Consider the following 11,388-nt stretch of genomic DNA (forward strand, 5'->3'; position numbering starts at 1 on the left):
CACCCCTTCTCTCTTTCTCTTTATTTTCTTTTCTATATGTAGCTCATTTCGTCAATCATAAAAACACATTCATTTTTTCTTACTGCGCTTTGCAGAATAGGTCAACACCCTTACTCCTGTACACTGTAAAACCTGAGGTGTTAAAACTCATACCAGTTGATGACTTTATAGAGGACCACATCGTAAGGTGTTAAAATTACACTCTCGAGTTTGAACATAACACCAAAGGTTGTTAGTTAAACAACTACTCCTATGTTGTTACACGATGCAGTGTTAAACTAACACCATCGATTTAACACCCGTGGCAAATAACTGATGTAGCCATTTATGTAGACCAGATATTAGCACCACAGTTGTTGATGTGTAGTTTAGAAGACAGTCTAATTACCCGCATTCAAATGTGGCAACAGACAACCTGCTTGATACATTTATGAACTGAATAAAAACGTGTGATGTAGAAAAAGATTACAAAAGAATACGGTATGTACATAATATATATTATAGAAATTTATTGTAATTATCTGAATGATATATGACTAAGATGTAGGCGCGTGACGTCACTTATAGTTCTACATGAACTCCTCAATGTAACACCATCAGATTAGAGACTTACCCCCTGTTACCTAGTTGTATATGCGAACAAGGCTTGTAAATGTGCTTGCATAGAACAGTTTATATTACCCCGTGTCCTTGATATGAAGAAATTAAGCAATCAATTTGATTTTGTCCATTTCTTTATAGCTGTAAGTATCCCTGCGTTGGTGTAATTCCTTCTTTACGTCCGTCCATTGTTGACCACAAAAAAAACTCTGGACGATACTGTTTCTGCTATTTAAGAATACAAAATGCAATTTATGCTTTATATTTTAATGAAAAAAATAACATATATAACATTGTATTCATCATGAGATTAATAACGCAAACGGAATTGAAATAATTTGAAATTTTGAATATACACTTCTCTGGAAACAGAGTTGAGAATAATTTGTCTGGCCATTTATATCATCGTGATTCCCCATTTTACGTGTAGTAGTTACTTAAAGTGCAATTAAATGTACACGTCCCCACACGTTCCCTTTCCATGGATTTTATTTCTCATGTAATCACAATGATTTTATTGTACGCGTAAGTGCGGAGGTGTGTGTATGTGTCCAATATTTATCATGTAAAATGATAAATACATGCACGTGTGTACTTTGTTCGTCGGTAGGAGGTGTGTGTATGTGTGCGTAGGTGCGTGTACTTATTTGAGTGGTGTGTGCATGTGTGTGTGTGTTTGTGGATGTGTTAGTAAGAGAGGGGAAATCATAATAAGTAATAGTTATAATATAAATGGAAACATTTGTCATTGTTATTATTCTTTCCTGTTTGTGTTAATATTCCTTGTTTGCAAAAAAAGTCCCTTTGAAACATTATATGCTTCACTTTCGACTGCTTCAATGGTAACACGCTTTATTTATTAAATGTAATTATTCTCATGCCCAAGCCAAATTAAGGGAATCACTTATTTATATCCTGTTTTTTTATAACCCATCCACAAATCAAAACCGTGACCGGTCATTATAATCATAACTGCTCATCACCTTTAATACTAGTAGTAAATCTACGCGTTAGGCCAATAATGTGCGAGCGCGCAACCAATCCTATAATTATGATCGAATTCGTCATTTAATAATTATATTATATTGAATGGCTCAGAATGGAATACCAGAAATATTGCAAGAGTTCGGGAAAATATTATGGTATTTCATGAAATAAAGCCATCCAATATATAATCATCTACCCCCCCCCCCAAAAAAAAAAGAGGGAGCAATTTGATTTAAAAAGTCATCACTTATCACATTATGCCATTGGGTGATTTCAAGTTCGGTGTTCGGTGTTGGTGTTGGTGTTGAGAGCGTAAAAGGGCCGCTGAACCGAGCTCCAACACCGAGCTGGGTTCAGAGGAATTTTGTTTTGTAAAAATATTTATTAATCATTCAGTTCAAAGTAATGGTACATTGTAAAATATTACAAATCAATATTAACAAAACACTGTTCACAAAAGACAAATAATTATCCATAATACAAATAATCGTACATGTCATGGTATTAACATATATGATATACAGTGGATAAATTCAGTAACAAAAATTAACGATTAATAACCAATATAAATTCACAAAATCATACAATAGCTATGCAGAAAATTGATTGCTCGACATTGATTAAACTGAATGAAATTTATAATATAAAAAAAACCGGAAAGGGTTCGAGAGCTCACTCCCCACACACGCCCATAAAAGAACGAAATCGCTCTCACACCCAACCCCCCCCCCCACACACACACAGACAAGACAAGACACAAAACAATTAGACAATACAAACAAAAACAATACAAAAATAAGAAAAGCAGGAAGAAGGAAAGAAAGAAAGAAAGAGAGAGAGAGAGAGAGAAAAAAAAAGAAAGAAAGAAAGGAGATAAGTAACATGCAAAGTAAAGAAAAGCGGACAGTTTATAGTGACAGACAGACCAGCCAACCCCGCACGTGTGCAAACCGGATAAAGCCATCCCTTCCTCATCCTACTTAATTAATTGCTTTTTAGGTGTTCCCACTTTTTATAGTGCTGTGTTAATGTTTTTCGCTCTATAGCAATTTTCTTTTCTTCTTCTTTACTTTTAAAAAGCTTTACTTGTATCTCTTCAGCAGTTGGTAGTTTATGATTCCCCCTTCCGTGATATATTAAAAATTTGATAAGTAAAATGATATGATTTAATAATTGTCTATTTTCCGTCGTCTCTTCTAATCCAACATGGATATCCTTCCACTGTAAGCTTTTAAGAATCGGAAATTTTAATATATTGCTACACAATTTCCATAATACTTTAACCATTTCACATTCGTAAAAAATATGTCTATAAGTTTCTTCATCTTTACCGCAAAAAGAACATTCATTACTCGATACAAATCGAAACCTATATAAATGGTGGTTAACAAAGATAATATTGTATAATAATTTATATTGAAACTCTCTTAACTTATTATCTAATGTGCAAAATCTTGGACGATAAAATACTTTTTCAATTTCTTTTTCAGACATGTTATATGACGATTCGAGATTGTAAAAACTGACAGGAGTGTCGGCAATCTTGTTTATACATGATCTATATAGCTGTTTTGAACAAACTGACTCAAACTGGAAAACATTTTTAAAGAAAATAAATTCAATCTTCAAACCATCAACTAAGGTATTATTTTTTAATTCGACTTTCCATTCTACAGGAACATGTGCAAATATTTCATTAATTGTTACTATTTCGTCGTCATTTACACCCATAGATCTAAAATAAGTATTTGATTTAAGTTCACCGTGTTCATCTACAATATGGTGCAATTTGTATGTGTTTTTTAAGAAAATATTTTCATGAAAATACGCTTTTCCTTCATTTTTAATATACCTGTTATTGAAAAAAATTTCATTTCTTTTATTACTTATGTCCTTTTTGATGAACACAGTTATATCAAACCAAATACTTAACATTTCCTGGTAGTACTTTGGAATTTTTATATTGATCATATCAGGTGTAAAATTACAGTAAAAAATTAAATTACCACCTAATGGTCTTAGCAGAAATTTGAAATATTTTTTCCATTTCACTTTCTGGTCACCGTTTACCAGTCTTTTGACCCACATCACTCTCTGTACCATTACAAAAAGTTTAAAATTGAGCAGTTTTATTCCCCCTTGTTTATATCCCAGATACAATGTGTTTCTTTTAATTTTATCTTTTCCTCGCCATAAAAAGTCGAAACAAATTTCTTCAATTTCTTTAAAAGCCCATTCCGGCATAGGCGTTAAAGAACTTACATAAATCAATTTAGAAAATGCATATGTTTTTAGCAGATGAATCTTTCCAAACAAAGTTAGATCTCTTTGTTTCCACCAATTTAATAACTTTTTAATTTTGCTTAATATTTCTTTATAATTCATTTCTTCAGCAACGTCAGGATTTAATGAAAAGACAATACCTAGAATTTTAACCATATCAACTTGTTTCCCAAAAGGGAAAGGGTGAGTAAGGCTTACAGAGGGTCCTAGAGGCAAAATAAACGTTTTATTTTTGTTCATCCTAAGTCCAGATGTCTTCCTAAAATTTTCAAGAATTAATTCTAGTCTATATACTGAATCTAAATCTTCTACGAATATAGTCATATCATCAGCATAAAGTATTTGTTTAATTTCCGTTTCACCAAATCGAATACCCTTTACTAAATTATCATTACGAATACAATGCGTTAAACATTCTATACAAAGTATAAAAAGGTAAGGGGAGAGGGGATCCCCTTGTCTTAGCCCCCTCTCGATTGCAAAATAACCGGTCGATTTCCCCCCATTAAAGACACAACTCAGCGAGTTGGTATAAAGAACATTAACCCAGTTACTAAAAATCGGCCCAAAACCAAACGATTTAAGCACCCTTTGAAGGAAGGAATGTGAAATTGAGTCAAACGCCTTTTCAAAATCGATTGCAACTAAGTATCCTGGTTTATTAAAATTTGATGTATGAAAAATCATATCGTTTATTATTCTTACAGCATCGCCAATATTCCTATTAGTTAAGTAACCTACTTGGTCGCCTGACACAATATTATCCAAAATGGTCTTAATTCTTTTAGAAAGTATTTTGGTTAGGATTTTATAATCTACATTAAGCAAGGAAATTGGTCTATAATTGCTAATAAACATCGGATCTTTACCTTCCTTATGTATAATTGTAATTATTGCTTGTTTTTGTGAAGGTGACAATTCTTTATATTTCATAGCATCATTAAAAGCATTTAAGACTAGGTCACCTATTACCTGCCAAAATGTAATATAAAACTCGACATTTAAACCGTCATTTCCTGGTGATTTATTTAATTGCATTTCTTTTAAAATTTCAATACAATCCCCCTGGTTTATTTTCACTTCGCAATGATTTCTTTGGTTTTCGCTTAGTTTTGGTAAGTTACTAGGAAAAAAACAATCACCAGGTTCTACCTCTCCTTTAGAATATAAGGAAGAATAAAATTCTTTTATTTCTTTTAAAATACTAGTTTCGTCATTAATTACATTTCCATTAACTTTAAGTTCTTTAATAAAACATTTCCGACCATTATAATCTACCAGTTGTTTAAAATATGCAGTTTCTCGTTCTCCACTTTCAAACCATGGGGCTCGAGATCTGATTTTTATACCTTCATTTAAGTACGCATATATTGTTTTTAGCTCACTTCTTTTTCTTGCGATGATGTTTGCTGTAATTGAACTTTCTCTTCCAATTTCATAATTTCCTTTTCTAACTTATCAACATTCTCTTTTCTTTCTTTAGCTTTTTTCTTAGAATATTTTCTTGTGAAATTTCGAATTTCCATTTTAACATAATCCCACAGTATTCTATTATCCATAATCTCTTTAGACAGCTGAAGTTTTAGACGAGTTATTTCCTCTTTCATTCTTTTAACATATTCTTCATCGTAACATAGGCTATTGTTGAATTTCCAGTATCCTGTCTTTATAACAGGGTGAGTAATGGCAAAACTAACATTTAATTCTATTGCAGAATGATCAGGCGACAAAGCCGGTATTATTTCACATTTTGATACTTTTTCAACAAAAATGTCTGATATCACCCAGTAATCTAATCTGCTCTGCATGTAAGGATTTTGTTGATGATAAGTGTATTGCATCTTATCGATATTTCTAAATCGCCATATATCTATTGCCTTATGATTATCCAAAAAACTTTCAAAATCAATACTAAGCCTAGATTGTCTTTTATTAATGCTACTTCCTTTGTAATCTAAAAGTATATTCCTCGTCATATTAAAATCCCCTCCTATAATAAAAGGTTTATTTTTAAATTCTTTCTCCTCCAAAATCTGGGAAATATTTTGCAAAAAATCTAGTTGCTCCTGTTCTTTACTTCCTACAGGAAAATAAACATTTCCTAGTACAACCTGCTGATTTTGCAACAGACCGATTATGAAAATGTATCTGCCATTTGGGTCAATAATTGTATGTTTTATCTTTATGTTGACCCCTCGAGCAATAAGTATCATGACTCCTTTACCATGGTTTGTACCATGGCTATAAATACAATTCCCCTCCCACAATGAACTCCAGTTCCTAACTATTTCTTGAGTACTAAAAGTTTCCTGTAAAAAGATTATATGCCCATTTTTGTCCTTACACCATTTGAAAATACTTTGTCGCTTATTTTTCTCTCGAATCCCCCTTACATTTAAAGAAATAAAATTACAAACAGATTTATTCATTTAAGGATATGTTGAAAAGACACTACATAGGATGAGAAATGGATGGCTCCCTCCACGGTCTACCCCACTCGAAGTCGATCATGATCAAAGTGTCACTGCAAACTGACCTTAAGAAGATAGAGAAAGAAAAGAAACAAGCAACAACAAAGAAAAACGACACAGACAAAAACTGACCACGAAAAGACATACCTAACTCAAACATAAGACACTCTAAATTGTGTAACGCCCACCCCTCCCTATACCTTAACACCCGATGCTCTTGGTTATTTATCATAAATACTTAAACAATAAACCCGATTCATTCTTATCAGCCTAATAAAAAAAGGCATAATCTAATAGAAATGAAAAGGAAATAGATTATTTTCTGGAGAAAAAAAAAAAACCGACTTCACAGCAGCCAAAACCATTAAAAAAAAAAAAAAAAAATCTTTTCAAATTGCCAATAGCATTGGACATGATCGTTACAACCTCTTTTATACAACGATGAATATCTTTTTCGAAGAAAAAATATATGTATCAATGCTTTGATGCTCTCTTTAAGAAAAAAAAAAAAAAGAATGAGAGAGCTGGAGAGAGAAAAGGAGGGGGAAAAACCTCGATGTCTCAAGAACCCACAGCCGATCATTTATGCAAATGATTCTTACAATTGATTGGTGCGCTACATATATGGATCAATGGAAACGGGTGTTGATAACAATGACTAAAAAAAGAAAAGAAAAAAAAAAAAGATCCACAATCAACAAGAGGAAGACGAAAAATAGCACCTAAACTAACCTGAGCTGTTGAAATCAACAGAGGAAAAGAGAGAGGAACTATCAATAAAGCTCCTGCGCAGACCATCATGACGCAATATTTTGTTGTTTTACAATTTCTTTGAATTAAACGTAATTTTTGAATGCGCAAAATTCCTTTTCTTTTTTCAGAAAAAAAAAAAAGAAGAAGAAAAAAGTCCCAAGCTGCACGACAATGTGTCAAATTCCGTCTCTCTTTCTATTCCTCTCTCTTTTTTTCAAGTTAGCATTTGGAGTTATTGTACAAAGATTAAAGGGTGTTTCACCTCTTATTGATTTCATGCACAAAAGCTTGTACGGTGAACTGTACTAAAAACCATTACAATTCATACCAAAAACATTTGATTGAAACAAATAACTTGGTATGTCAAATTGCGAGTTTACTAAGGCAAGTTACAACAACTACTTTGCATACCATCAGGTCAATTAACGTAGGAGTCAGTGAACGTTTGAAACATTTCTATTACTGGTTGAGCAGAGAAACATAATGATTTTAACCAAATTGAATGAAATGGATTCTTGTCTAAAATAGATTAAACTTTTTAACAAAGGATTGGAATATTTGTATCTTAGTATTGAAGTATAACATCGGTTATAAACAAACAAAATATTTTGTTAAGTATTTTGCAATAGATGCAAGCACACACAATAACTGGTTTTCAGTGAAAAAAGAAAATTGATGAACTATATCATTGAATGTGCTACATTGTCTGATTATACATTCTTCGTTAAGTTAAAGAAAAGAAAAAAAAATAACCCCGCCCATTTGTTTAGCGTTAGAAAATGTAAACCACTTGAATGCCACCAGCATGTCTGTGACTTGAATAACTTCGAGATTACTATAGTAATGTTGATTCTTACCAATAGAGCCCTGCATACCGACAGACAAATTTAAGTGGAAGTTACGTTAGCAAAACGTTTAAAACATTTTTATAACTGGTTGAACAGTGAAACATAATGACATAGACTTTAAATAGTTTCAGCTTCTTGCTTTAGAACCATCGATTCCTTATTGGATTTTTTTGCATCTCAGTATTTGAATTGTAACCGAGCATCCACCATATTCTTGTTTGGAATTTACAATTGACATACACACAGAAATCCAACACATTTTCGATTCTTCGAGAAAGAAAAAAAAATAAAGAGAATGATGAATTATCCCTAATAGACGTAATGCATTGTCTGAATCTATTCTGAGAAAAGTTGCCACGCCCACTTGTTAAACATTTAAATTTCAATGCAGCTTTCATGACTGGAGACATGCAAATTAAGTCAAGGTTACTCTTGCAAGGTTGATTCTCACCAATGCCTCCTTTACATGCTAATTGAAAATTCAAATTAATTCAGTGAACGTTTAAGAACATTTCCATGGCTCGTTAAATAATGAATGATGGGGACGTTGAACTATATGCATATAGTGTTAACTGAAAAGAAAAAAAACATAGATTATTACAATTTGAATTCTCTTGGTGTTCCTCTTTATTTCTTTTTGTTTTGTAAACTAATTTTATCAATCTCTAAAACACCACTTCTCTTTTTTTCCCTTTCAAAGCTATCAACTCTATTATCATTCTCTTCAGTAAGATTTTGCAAAGTAACTTTTGCTCACTTCCAGCAGATATTCAAGTAGTTATATCCTAATTCCATCATTGCTTGAAATGATTATCTTTTTTGTTGTTAAAGTTGTTTAAAAAAAAAAAGGAATGATACCGATTGCGTTATCGATAGCACATGACGTCACGCCTCTGCGCTGCGCTGCTAAATCATCTCAACTTCACGCGAGAAGTCTTGACGACGAAAATGAAATCGGAGAGAAATGCATTAAATTCTCATCGTACAGAATACCAATGTTTTAATTAATTCAAGAATTCGAAAGAGTGAACATTATTCTTCATCAAAATATATACAGCTCAAATGATTTGTACTCATCTTAACTGTAAAAGCTAATTTTACGGGGATGTTTCATCGTGTTCGCCGCCTGTTCACGAGCTTGAGATTGCCAACACCAACACCAACACCGAACTTGAAATCATGATTTTCCCAATCCCTGAGGGTTGGTGTTGGTGAATGGGGATATTGCACGTAGATCGTCAACACCAGCTGCAGTGCTGGGTTCAGCAGACGACATTCAACACCAGCATTCAACACGAACTGCCGGAAATACGTCATATTTTCCGAGGTCAATCCCAACACCAGCCTGATTTCAAGTACGGTATTGTGGCTGGTGTTGGTGTTGTCACAACACCAACACCAGATTTCAACACCGTACTTGAAATCACCCATTATCACTTCATAGGATCAATTTTGGTCGTTAACATGCGACTTGCATGTAGTTCAATATGACGTCATCGAGCGTTGTGCTCCATGTTGCGCATCGCATTGCTTATTATTGTCGTACTAGTGGTGATGGTGACGATGAGGAGGATGCTGATGCTGATGAGGATGATGATGATGAATGATGATGGTTATCATGCTCGAGTAAGACCATGAACACCGGCGTAAGCGACTCAAGATCGAAAAAGACAATTACATTATGACCAATGACATACCATAGGTCGGTTGGGAGTCGGTTTAGTTGGTGTGACTGTAACACTATTGATCTTTTTACAGATTGGTAATAATATTAATCTTTCATCCCCTTGACTGGGAAGAAGTTATTTTAATGCAGAGTTACGAGAGGGGGGGTCGGGATCGTAAAGGTATACAAACACGCAAAAAAACCCATCTCATCTTTTTATTACTATTATTATTAATGCACGGTTAGCGCTCCAATTTCGGCTCAGCACCCCCCCCCCCCCCGTCCACACACCCTGATTCATATGAGAGGCCTACTTCATTTTCATTAATTTATTCAAGCTTTTTATAAGTTGAAACGTTTTATTCGAGATTTCTGTCCGAGTTCGCTGCTGACCAATACTTTCATTTTCATGATTGATATTTGCTGTGATGTGAAGGAAGCATCTTGCAACATGAATTATTCATGAAGGTTCAGGCGCGTTCAAGTCCTGTCCAAAGCAAAATGTCAAACCCACAATGGCGGACAGTAGTTTTAAAGGGGGCCTGACTTACTGTCGGGTGCCTGGTAGGCATGGTAGGTAGGAATTCCTCGAATGCCGAGAGAGCCTCCATTCTCCTCGCAACCGACCATAGTAGTAGTTCAGGATGAGTACGGGATGAGCACAAGATCCTGAATTGCATGTGGTATATTGTGAATGACTGAAATACAATTACCATTTTGTCAAATCGCTCTCCAGGGCAGATATCTTCTGTGTCTAATAATCCGAGGGGCAATCAACCATGAATAGAATAAGGCCTAAATGCGAAACACCAGTGTAGGGTGTCATTGATCCGTTTCGAAAGAACTCACACATTATTTTAACACGCGTGATCTTTATTTCTATAAATTTTGCCTACTTGAACACACCGCGAGTCTCACTATTCCGGTCATATTTTGGAGGAGTTCTCCTTTCGCATGACTAAGGGGCTACATTTATAATTCATCAAAACTCGGTAAGTTTTCCCCCTTTTTACTATCTTCTTTCTCCAAATTATTTAATCTTATCCGAATCTTTATGATATTACTTTATTCCATCGTCAATGTGCCAATCGATTGCATTTAATGAGCATCATATTGTTAAAAAAAAATGATTAAACTACGGTAGATCATAAACTAGATTTAAAAAGGGAGAAACCGGAAATGCGACCAATATTTTTATCATCAGGTACATAATTTTTAATATCAGAATGTTACTTTTATACCTCGGTCACATTTGCTCTACGGCGGCCGTACGGCGAGTCGAAAACAGCCGTTTTAACATTTTTGTACCAGCTACATATATCTGGTTTGAATAAAAATGAATAAAACGGCTGTTTTCGACTAGCCGTACGGCCGCCGTAGAGCAAATGTGACCGAGGTGACTTTAACCTGAAAATTTCAAATCTCATCGCAAAAAAAAATTGTTGGGGGTTATATCAAGAGGCACTTGGGCTACATTTTGAATAAACCAAAAACTTTGAAGAATTTCGCTGATGCTTTACAGATACTGTTCATCCACAATTACATCTTGTAGTCTTAACAGTAGTTATATTCCTCTATTTCTCTATTTTTGTCCCGCATCATTCTACATTGGAGGCCTATATACTAAGAAGGTTTATACTGATCTTACATGCACGTTCATGTGAGATGACTACGTGACAATGTGCAGAATTGGGGGCGTGGCATATGTGGACAGATTTCCTCTCAAGACGTGAACTAACCTTTTCCAAAACTTTACTGCTATTGCAAATTTATATTTTTA

This window comes from Lytechinus pictus, chromosome 7 (assembly GCF_037042905.1).
Source record: "Lytechinus pictus isolate F3 Inbred chromosome 7, Lp3.0, whole genome shotgun sequence".
Lineage (NCBI taxonomy): Eukaryota > Metazoa > Echinodermata > Echinoidea > Temnopleuroida > Toxopneustidae > Lytechinus > Lytechinus pictus.